This window comes from Megascapheus bottae, chromosome X, assembly GCF_031878675.1.
Source record: "Megascapheus bottae isolate mThoBot1 chromosome X, mThoBot2.hap1, whole genome shotgun sequence".
NCBI lineage: Eukaryota > Metazoa > Chordata > Mammalia > Rodentia > Geomyidae > Megascapheus > Megascapheus bottae.
The window spans coordinates 58,472,082-58,482,123 of NC_143547.1; the positions used below are offsets into that span (position 1 = coordinate 58,472,082).

Sequence of the window (10,042 nt, forward strand, 5' to 3'; positions counted from 1 at the left end):
AAGCCTCCCTCCAGAACCCCAGAACCTGAGCAGAACAGGGCTTCTCGGCTGCGCAGACTTGCTGGCTACAAACAGAGACTGACCGAGCAGTGAGCCCTTCACCTAACAGCATCGTGGACCTGCCAGCTTCACAGGCCCAGACAACCAAGTAAGTTTTTGGTACTTCACTAAAGACATTTTCACTCCTGCTAGAAGAACCGCATTTGGAAGGTATCCCCTCCCCCACCAGTTGACATCAGCTCCATCTAGAGTGCTGGCAAAGACCCTGCCATACCTACAGGAGCCTGAGAAGTCGTGCCAGCCCCTTCAATAGGGTAAAGGTTTTTTCCCAGAGTTAGTTTGGATGGATGTCTGACCAAGTTCCTCCTTCTGGGTGAGGCCGCTCTCCTGGGTGACTTTCCCTTTTGAGGTTAGTAAAGTTCTCTGCTATCATCTTGGAGAATAAGTGTTACATTCCCTTTGTTTGAAACTCCTTGCCTTCATTAATTCCTATTATACGAAGATTAGATTTGTTGGTCTCATCCGCCAGTTCTTGGACTTCCATTTGGTGAATTCTGACTGATTTCTCCAGAATGATGATTCTCTCTTCCAGCTTTTGTTTTATCTTCTGTTCCTGATCTCCTGTTATCCATCTCAATCAATCTGTTGCTTAGTGCTTCCATTTAATTTGCATTGTGGACATTGAGCCCATCATCTCTGCTCTGAGGGTATTCATCTTTCCAAATAGGGAAGTATAAGCTTTGTCTATTTTTGTCTCCATTTCTCTTTTGAAATTGGTGATTCCTGCTTATATTCCTGGAATTGCTTTTGGAATTCTGCTTTAATCTCTTTAGTCATGACTGCAATCATCTCCTTGAACAGAGTCATGTCTCAAGTTTCTTCAGGTGTCATTTCTTTGGATGGTGACTTCTCTCTCATCCCTTCACTCTTGTTTCCTTTTGGGATTTCTGAAGGACTTTTATTATTTATATGTTTCATGATTTTTCACTGTGATTTCCGTATTGGAAGAGATGAGGGCTTGCAAACTATTGTTGTAGGTTCGCTCTGTGGTCCATAGATGGTGGTCTTTATTTGGTTTGTGGCTAGTGGTTCTGGGTATCTGTGTATATGTGTGGCTCTCAGCCAAATTAATTCTGTTGCTGACTAGGTCTGAGCATGCAGCTTTTGCTGATGTCTCCACACATTCCCAAAATCTGTGTGCTGCTGCACACCTAGGTCTCAGGTAGCCCAACAGCTACTTGGCTGGCCCTATTCCCAGGGGTGGGGCCTAGCTGAGGACATGTGCTCTGGGAGTTTCTGCAGTAGGGTTGAGCAGTGCCTTTTTGGTTCCCAAAGTGCGAGCTTGCTTATCTGTCCTCCAGTTCTCTGCTGTTTAAGAATTTCCACCCCTGATCATTCTGTTTCTCTAGACTAGGGCAGAGTGACCCGCTGATTTCCGCCAGAAGTACGGGGCTGCTTTTGGCTGTGAGTCTTTCAGTGACTCCATTGGGAGGCCCTCCTGATGCTGGCTTGCCAGAGGCTCCCAGCAGGATGGTGCCCCAGTAAGTTTTGGCAAAGATGTAGGCATGTGTGCACATACCCCCATCCACTCGTAGAATGCAGGGTCTTAGAGCCCCCTTAGTCTCCAGTTTTAGTGCCTGGGGGAAGAGGCTGTTGGGAAGGTGCAAGCAGGAACACCTCCACCCCCATTGTTGGGGTTCTGGGTCTTAGCACCTGCTTGTCAGTCTCTAGCCAATGACTGTTCCAGCTCTTGTGTTTTATCTTCCATTCATGATATACTATTCTCCATCTCAGTCAATCTAGGGGAAGGGGCAGTATTTGGAATTCCTTGTCCCCCACCAACACTTGCCACTCTTTCTTGCTGGGGTTGAGAGGGTTCTGGGTTAAGTTCTGTAGCTCACCACCAGCTCTGCTATCCCAAAGGGTTTGGGTAACCTGGTGGGCTATTTCAACATCAGGGGTTTGGGTGTGAGTTTTCCGTGGTGTTGAAGGTTCATTCGCCTCCTCTCTGGGTGAAAGGGTGGGAGGCCACTTTCTCACTACTGAGTCTTTCTAGGAAGCAGAGCTTCAAGCACAAAGCTTCTGGGCTCCTGATTCTCTCCCCCGCCCCCAAGTGTCCTCCACTTACTCCTTGTGCTTCTTCTTGTGTTGCTTCTTCTTGTGTTGCTTCTTCTTGTGTTGCTTCTTCTTCTTCTTCTTCTTCTTCTTCTTCTTCTTCTTCTTCTTCTTCTTCTTCTTCTTCTTCTTCTTCTTCTTCCTTGAGGTCTTGCTATCTTTTGATGTGTGCCTCATTCTCTTCTCGGTATCACTGTCCGAGTCTAAGCTGTCAGAGTCAGAGGACTTCCTGTCTCGATGTTTCTTTTTCTTTTTCTCCTTCTTCCTTTTTCTGGATGAATTCTTTGTGGGATCAGGCTTCTCAAATTCTGCTGACTTTGCTTCTTCTTTTTCCTCTTCATCAGGTATAAGAGCATATTTGGTCCCACCTGGTTGTATGAATCAGTCCTTTAAAAAGTGGCCTTTACAGCCACACTTCTTGCAGGTAGTGTTCAGAACAACCTCAAGAGTTATTTTCTGCCCTGTATAATCCTGGAAGGACCGCCTCTGCCGCTCTTCTTGCTCAATGATAACGTTGTTGGGATCAAGGTCTTTCCCAGTGCCTTGGTTGGCAACTTTCATGGAGAGGGATACTTTTATTATATCATTTTTCATCTCTCAGCCAATAAGTTTCACCCAACATCCACTATCTCAGAGGGCTTATCAACCCAAAAGAATGACATGTGAGTTCGATGGACCAGACCTTGCATCCAACATCCTGGGATTTTGATAAAGGCTCCATAGTCTGTCACTTTAGCAACCTCTCCTTGAAAAATTGTGTAGAGTTCAGGCAAGTTTTCCATGGTCTCAGGTCTCCCTGAATTCATCCTTAAAGTTCTATGGCTCCTCCATGTCTCTTCGGCAAAAGTGACTCAGCAACAGATACAAGCCCTGAAGCCGTGGAATGGCTAGAAACGCCAAGCCCACACGGCTCTTTCCCACCCATAAGACATAGCTCGCCTAGCCAATTTTCTCTTTTGAAACAAGTTTACCAATATTTCCTTATCCTACCTTCATATATGCAAAAGAGTGCTTTCATTAGGTTTATTATGATTTACTCTCTTCGTAATCCACTCCCTAAAATGGTGACTATTTTGCATGTGAAATCCAATAATACACTTCTATTCTCCCAAGTAATCTGAAAACATACACACTAACACACAAATGTACACACATACATATGCACATAAACAAAATACTATTCATTAAGAAATAGAAAAGAGCAGTTTTCTTTGTAAAGAATTACATAATTCCACATGGAAAGCACCGTGGTAAAGTCAAAACTGCAGGGAAAAAGAATACATTTATGACTTATACAGGTTAGAGAAAAATCTGAGCACATGACAGCCAAGACAACACACGGGGAAATTTTTGGACAATGGAACTATGTAGAGTTTTCTATGAACTATTATGGTAGATACATGTATCTAAGAATTTTTCAAAACCTAATAAAGCTAAAAGCTAAAAATGATGTTTATTGTATGCAAGTAGCAAAAAGTTAAACACACCATGACAGATCTTATAATAGATTTAAGATTTCTTCAAATGATGAAACCAAAGTATATTATATGTACATATAATATGTTATATACATGATATGATATACATGTGATGTATATATATGATTATATACATATGATGTATATGGTTATATACATATAAGGGGTAGGAAAAATAATCAAAGTAACTACAGAAAAATGTTTTGACTAGACAAAACTAAGACAAAATCTAGAATTAAACATTTGGTATAAACTTATCTTATAGTGATTTGTATTTACCTTAATACAGATACAGATTCATAAATAAAGATAAAAATATATGTGAATATGTGTTACTATATAAACAAATTTTTTGTGCTTAATCTATACAGAAATTCTAGAATCCATGTCACTTCAGTAACAATAAATATAATTATTACTTGTCTACAACTCTTAAAATTATTACCTTCAAATAGTTGTACAAAGGGTTTTAATTTAACATATCTATCTTGATTAGTGTCATCCCTGACCTCATTTTTCATCTTTCTTCAATCAATTCAGTTTTACCACCCTTCTCTTTAAGTTACTGCATATATCATACTGTAATTAGTATTAACACGTACATACACATATGAGTTTCTCTGTGTTTTCAAATATGTTTAGGTGAAACTTTCACATATTAGAGAACATAATGACCTTTGTGTCTTTGAGCTGGACTTATTTTACACAATATGATTTTGCCAGATCCATACATTTCCTTACAAAGGAAAAATTGTTTTATACTGACTGATAAACAGCCATGTGTAGAACAATTTTTATTTAATGTATTCAGTTCTTCATTTCATTTTATTTTATTGTTGGGGTGATGTACAGAGGGCTTACAGTTACATTCACCAAGTATTGGATACATTACTTCTTGAACACTGTTAATCTTTCCCATGTTTTCTCCCATTTCCCCTTCCCCCACTCACTCCCACTCATCTTGTTTTTGCCTTACCATTCTTTCTTCAAATACACAAATAAATGTATATACAATATACCAGGTATTATATTTTTAAAATCATCACACTAACTACAAAATATGTTTGGGTAGGCAATTCCAGAATATTTGAATATTTTATTTTTCTTTAATCTTTAATGAATAATTCTTATCTTCATGTAGCTGTACAAATAAATTGCCATTAAAAAAAGCAGTTTATGGCTGGGAGTTTAGCCTAGTGGTAGAGTGCTTGCCTAGCATGCACAAAGACCCAGATTCCACTCCTCAGTACCACATACATAGAAAAAAGCCACAAGTGGTGCTGAGGCTCAAATGGTAGAGCTGTAGCTTTGAGAAAGTCCAAGGACAGTGCTCAGGCTCTGAGCTCAACAACAAAATGGCAAAAAAGGCAGTTTACGAGTACAATGCATGTAGATCAATATAACCCCTTTCAATAGTCTCAGTCATCCCTCCACTACCAACCACTTTTCCTCACTCTTCTGAATCATGTAGGATATACATACACAATTTTAACGTGTTCTCGCCCAAAGTTCTCTTCTTCATTACTCTGCCCCATAATTTTAATAGTATTTCATTGAGCATGCCTGTGGCAATTATTACTGGAGTTAACTGATAATTTTCTGTTTTTAATACTAGAATTCTCATATTATAGTAGATTCTTTTGTAAAGAAGATATCTAACCTATTTTGTTTATTTGTTTATTTATTCATCATACTAATGCTCATTTGCATATTTATACTATAATGTGACATTTTCATTATTTATTTGGATCAATTTTTTTCAAGTTTGATCACTGGAACTACTTCTACTACTATGTCCTTTTTAGCATAGCTCTGTAGTAAACATGTTGTCCTAATTTCAAAATTTTTTCCTTCCTTTCTTTCATCTTTTTATTTTTTCAGGACTTCAGTTAGCCCTGAAATGATATTGCAGGTCAATCTTTTAATTTCTCTGCTTCAAGCTTAGAAATGCCAATTTTGCCTAGAACCTTTACTTAATATCAGTGAAAAGTAGCACAAAGAACTGAATATTGAGGAAGGAAGATGGCGCCGAGACAATAGGGACACTGCCCAGCTCTCACTCACAAAAAGAGAGAATCAGAGAGTCCCACGAGCCAATTATCCTAAGAAATCCACAACAATAAACTCAAAAAGCAACGGAGAAGGACTTAAACCGGAAAAGAAATCGAGATAAAGCTCACATCCAACTTTCTCAAAGAATTCGGAACGCGAGGACCCCTCCCCCACCTCTCTCTGCCGGCTCCAAGCCTTGAAAAGCAGGGGAGGAGGGCACCTGAGGGAGCAGGGCCGGCCAGCCCAAATGCTGCAGAAACCAGCACAGGACCTGGCCAGCAAGCCCTGGAAGCAGCACAACCCAGACACGGAACCAGAACAGCAAGCAGCAGAACCCAGACGTGGAACACAGGCGGCAGAGGAGACCTGAGGTGAGTGAAAGACTCCCCAACACCGTGGAGCACCCACAGATGGAACGCAGAGGCATGAGTAATACAGCATATCCCCAAACACATCGGGAAAGCAGAGCAGGTGCCAAGCAATAGAACTTAACTCAGCCCCCTCCACCCCACCCAAGAAAGACTGGCAGGAGCAGGGGGGCAAGGAATTTAGAATCCTGTCCCTTCCCTCAACAGCCCCCTCCCTCAGGCCATTGACTACAGATTGACATGTGGGCTACCTAAGACTCAGCATCCCACCAAGGGAGGTGGAGCTCTCCCAACTCCCATCCGCCCAACGGGCTCAACTCCCATCTCTCTGACTGGAGACAGACAGGCTGGTGGACCCTAAGACTCAGCACCCCACCAGGGGAGGCTGAGCTGTCCCAGCTCCCACCCGCCCACCAGGCTCCTCTCCCAGGCCACTGGGTCTGGAGAGTGGAGGGCGCTGGGACCCTGCCTTACAACAGCGGGTAGGGTGTGCAGGAAAATAGGAGCCAGCATTTGCCTCCCCTCAATTCTTGAGCGGGGCATCCTCCAGCTGGGAATCCTGAGCAAGACAGCACCAAGGGACCCCCCCACAGTCACAGACTCTGACAAAGCAGTGGAAACACAGCAGGGATCTGAAGGGCCAACCAGCAGCCAAGCTCCCCTTTTGAGAATCAAAAAGGAGCGGCTCTGCCCTTGGAGCCCACGTCCTCAGCAGGGTCCCGCCCTGGGAACAGAGGGGTCTCCTTCTGGTCCTGCTCAGAGCCCCTGGAAACTCTCAATCCCAAGACCCTTGGCTGGGGGTCACCCCTGGAAGCAGCACAGGAAAACATCTGCCCAGCCCACTCAGGCTGAAGCTCTCAGATCCATCCCATGGCCCACTGAGATGTCACTGGTTGGGCTAAGAGCTAGTCATGCAGCAACACATAAGTTTTATTCTAATACTTTAGAAACTTTGTACTCAAACACGCTACCTACTTACCAACTTAGGTCAATTATCCTTACGCTATACTTTTTCTTCATTACTACAATATTCTTACACTCCTACATTAATCCTCTTGTACCTCCCCTGACCTCTCTCATTCTATTTTTCTAACTCTGGTCCTCTGCTCAGCTTTCAACCCTTATAAAGCATGAATCTACACTTGATGGCTGTTGAGCAATACTGTGTATCTAGGTGTTTATTTATTCTCTAGGCTCAGAGGGACTTAAAGACAATAGAGATTGGATTGAGAGGCTTATTGTTGTGGGTATAAATCGCTTATCAGTGGTTGTATTAGACTGGTCTGTAAGTACAAAAAAAAAAGAGTGATGACACCAATCAAAAATTGTGAACATCTAGTGTCTGCCAGCTACAGAGGTCTAGGTTGGTTATATCTGAAAAATTATAATCGTGTTTAGTATTAATCTTGCTCCCATTTTCAAATGGGCAGAACAAGAAACTCAAGAAAAATATCAAATCAAGAAACAACATCCCCCACCCAATGTAAACAGACAATGGAACAGTCACTGGCAAACCTAGAGGAGAGTCTTCCAAGTGCAATGCTATACATCATTAACGAAAAATGTGAAAATATAAAGAAAGAGATAAGGGAGGAAGCCATAGCTAAACAAGAGGAAACCATAAACAAGGTGATAAGTGAAAAAGAAGAAGCCATAAAGGAGGCCATAATAAAGGTTTTTCAAAGAAAGATGGACAAATTCATAGAATCAACAAATAAAAAAGTGACCGAACTTCAGCAAATGTCCAAAGAAAATAAAGCTACTAAGCTAACCACTCAAAAGGAAATCAAGGAGCTCAAGAATCCATACATGATCTAAAAGAATAGATGCAAGGCATCAAAAATGAGCAATTAGAAGCAAGGGAGATGAAAAATAAAGTAGATAGCTTTGATAGCAGGTTAGACAATACAGAAGAGAGAACTTCCGGGGCTGAAGATAATTTAGTTATTATAGAGAAAGAACAGAAAACGGGTCAATCCAAATCTAGGAAATATGAGAGAGCACTTCAGGAGGTCCAAGATACAATTAGGAAGCCTAATTTAAGGCTAATTGGTATTGAGGAGGGTCTGGAGAAAGAGGTCAATGGTATTGGAAATATACTTCAGGGAATCATCTCAGAGAATTTCCCAAATATCCAGAAGGGCAGGCCCATCCAGATACAAGAAGCTTTTAGAACCCCAAACAGACCTGACCAGAAAAGAAGATCCCGCTGCCACATTGTGATCCGAACTGAATCAACAGAAACAAAAGAAAGGATCCTAAAGGCAGCCAGGGAAAAGGGATCAGTAATTTATGAAGGCAAACTAATAAGAATAACCCCAGATTTCTCAGCAGAGACCATGCAAGCAAGAAGTGACTGGAAGCAAATATGTCATGCCCTGAAGTCAAATAACTACGAACCAAGAATACTGTACCCAGCTAAGCCCTCATTCATAACTGAGGGAACAATAAAAACATTCCATTCCAGGGAAAAGCTGCAACAATATGTCGCAACAAAACCAACACTACGGAGAATCCTCAAAGATGTTCTATACATAGAAAAGCAAATTAAATGCAATATAGGGAAAGAAATGGCACCTAAACAGCATACCATCTAAGGACCACAAGAACTGTCAAGACACAGGCCCTAATAAAAGCTTTTAAAAATGGTAGGAACTAATAAATACCTCTCAATCCTAACTCTCAATATCAATGGACTTAACTCACCAATTAAACGGCATAGGCTGTCTAGTTGGATCAAAAAGCAAAAGCCATCATTCTGCTGTCTTCAAGAGACACATCTTACCCCAAAAAACAAACATCTTTTGAAAGTGAAAGGTTGGAATAAAATCTATCAAGCTAACGGCCCCCATAAACAGGCTGCAGATGCCATCCTCATATCAGATAAAATAGACTTCAAACTAAAATTAGTGACAAAAGACAAAGAAGGTTACTACATACTACTAAAGGGATCTTTCCTCCAGGAAGACATAACGATCCTGAATATTTACACACCCAATCCCGGAGCTCCAAACTTCATCAAGCAAACTTTACTTACACTGAAACCATACACAGATCGAAACACAGTGATTGTCGGTGACTTTAATACACAACTCTCACCTATGGACAGATCAACAAGGCAAAAACTCAAGAGAGAAACGTTAGAACTGAACAACTATATAGACCAACTAGATCTAACAGACATCTGCAGAATATTCCACCCAGCAACAACACAATATACGTTTTTCTCAGCAGCACATGGAACATTTTCCAGAATAGATCACATCTTAGGCCATAAAACAAACCTGGACAGATTCAGAAACACTGAAATTATTCCCTGCATGCTCTCAGACCACAAAGGCATCAAATCGGAACTGAACACAAATCTCCACCAATGAAAACCCTGTAACTCATGGAGATTAAACAACACATTGTTGAATCTCTAATGGGTCATCGAAGAGATCAGAACAGAAATCCAACAGTTTATGAAATTTAACAATAAGGAGCACACAAAATACCAACTCCTCTGGGACACAGCAAAGGCAGTACTCAGAGGAAAATTTATAGCTCTGAGTGCCTACAACATCATGTTGGAAAAATCGCAAACCAACACGTCAATGTCTCACCTGAAGCTCCTGGAAAAAGAGCAACAAACCAATGCTAGTCCCACTAGAAGAAAGCAAATTATTAAAATCAAAGCAGAATTAAATGATTTGGAATCCAAAAAAACTATAGAAAGAATCAACAATACAAGAAGTTGGTTCTTTGAAAGAATGAACAAAATTGACAAACCCTTAGCAAATCTTACCAAAAAAAAGAAGAGAGCATACCGAAATAAACAAAATCACAGACAATGATGGTAATATCATGACAGAAATTACCAAGATCCAGAGTATCATGAGGGAATACTTCTCAAACCTTTACGCCAACAAATTTGAGAATCTAGAAGAAATGGATGAATTCCTAGCTAATATTAACATACCCACACTGAACCAAGAAGAACTAACCCAACTCAACAGGCCTATTTCAAGCTCTGAAATAGAAATTGCA

At 41.0% G+C, this 10,042-nt stretch overlaps 1 pseudogene; it reads right to left on the reverse strand.

Annotated features, from left to right (window-relative positions):
* Positions 1-1,346: 1,346 nt before the first annotated feature.
* On the reverse strand, positions 1,347-2,880 carry LOC150041151 (uncharacterized; annotated as a pseudogene).
* Between the last annotated feature and the right edge of the window lie 7,162 nt (positions 2,881-10,042).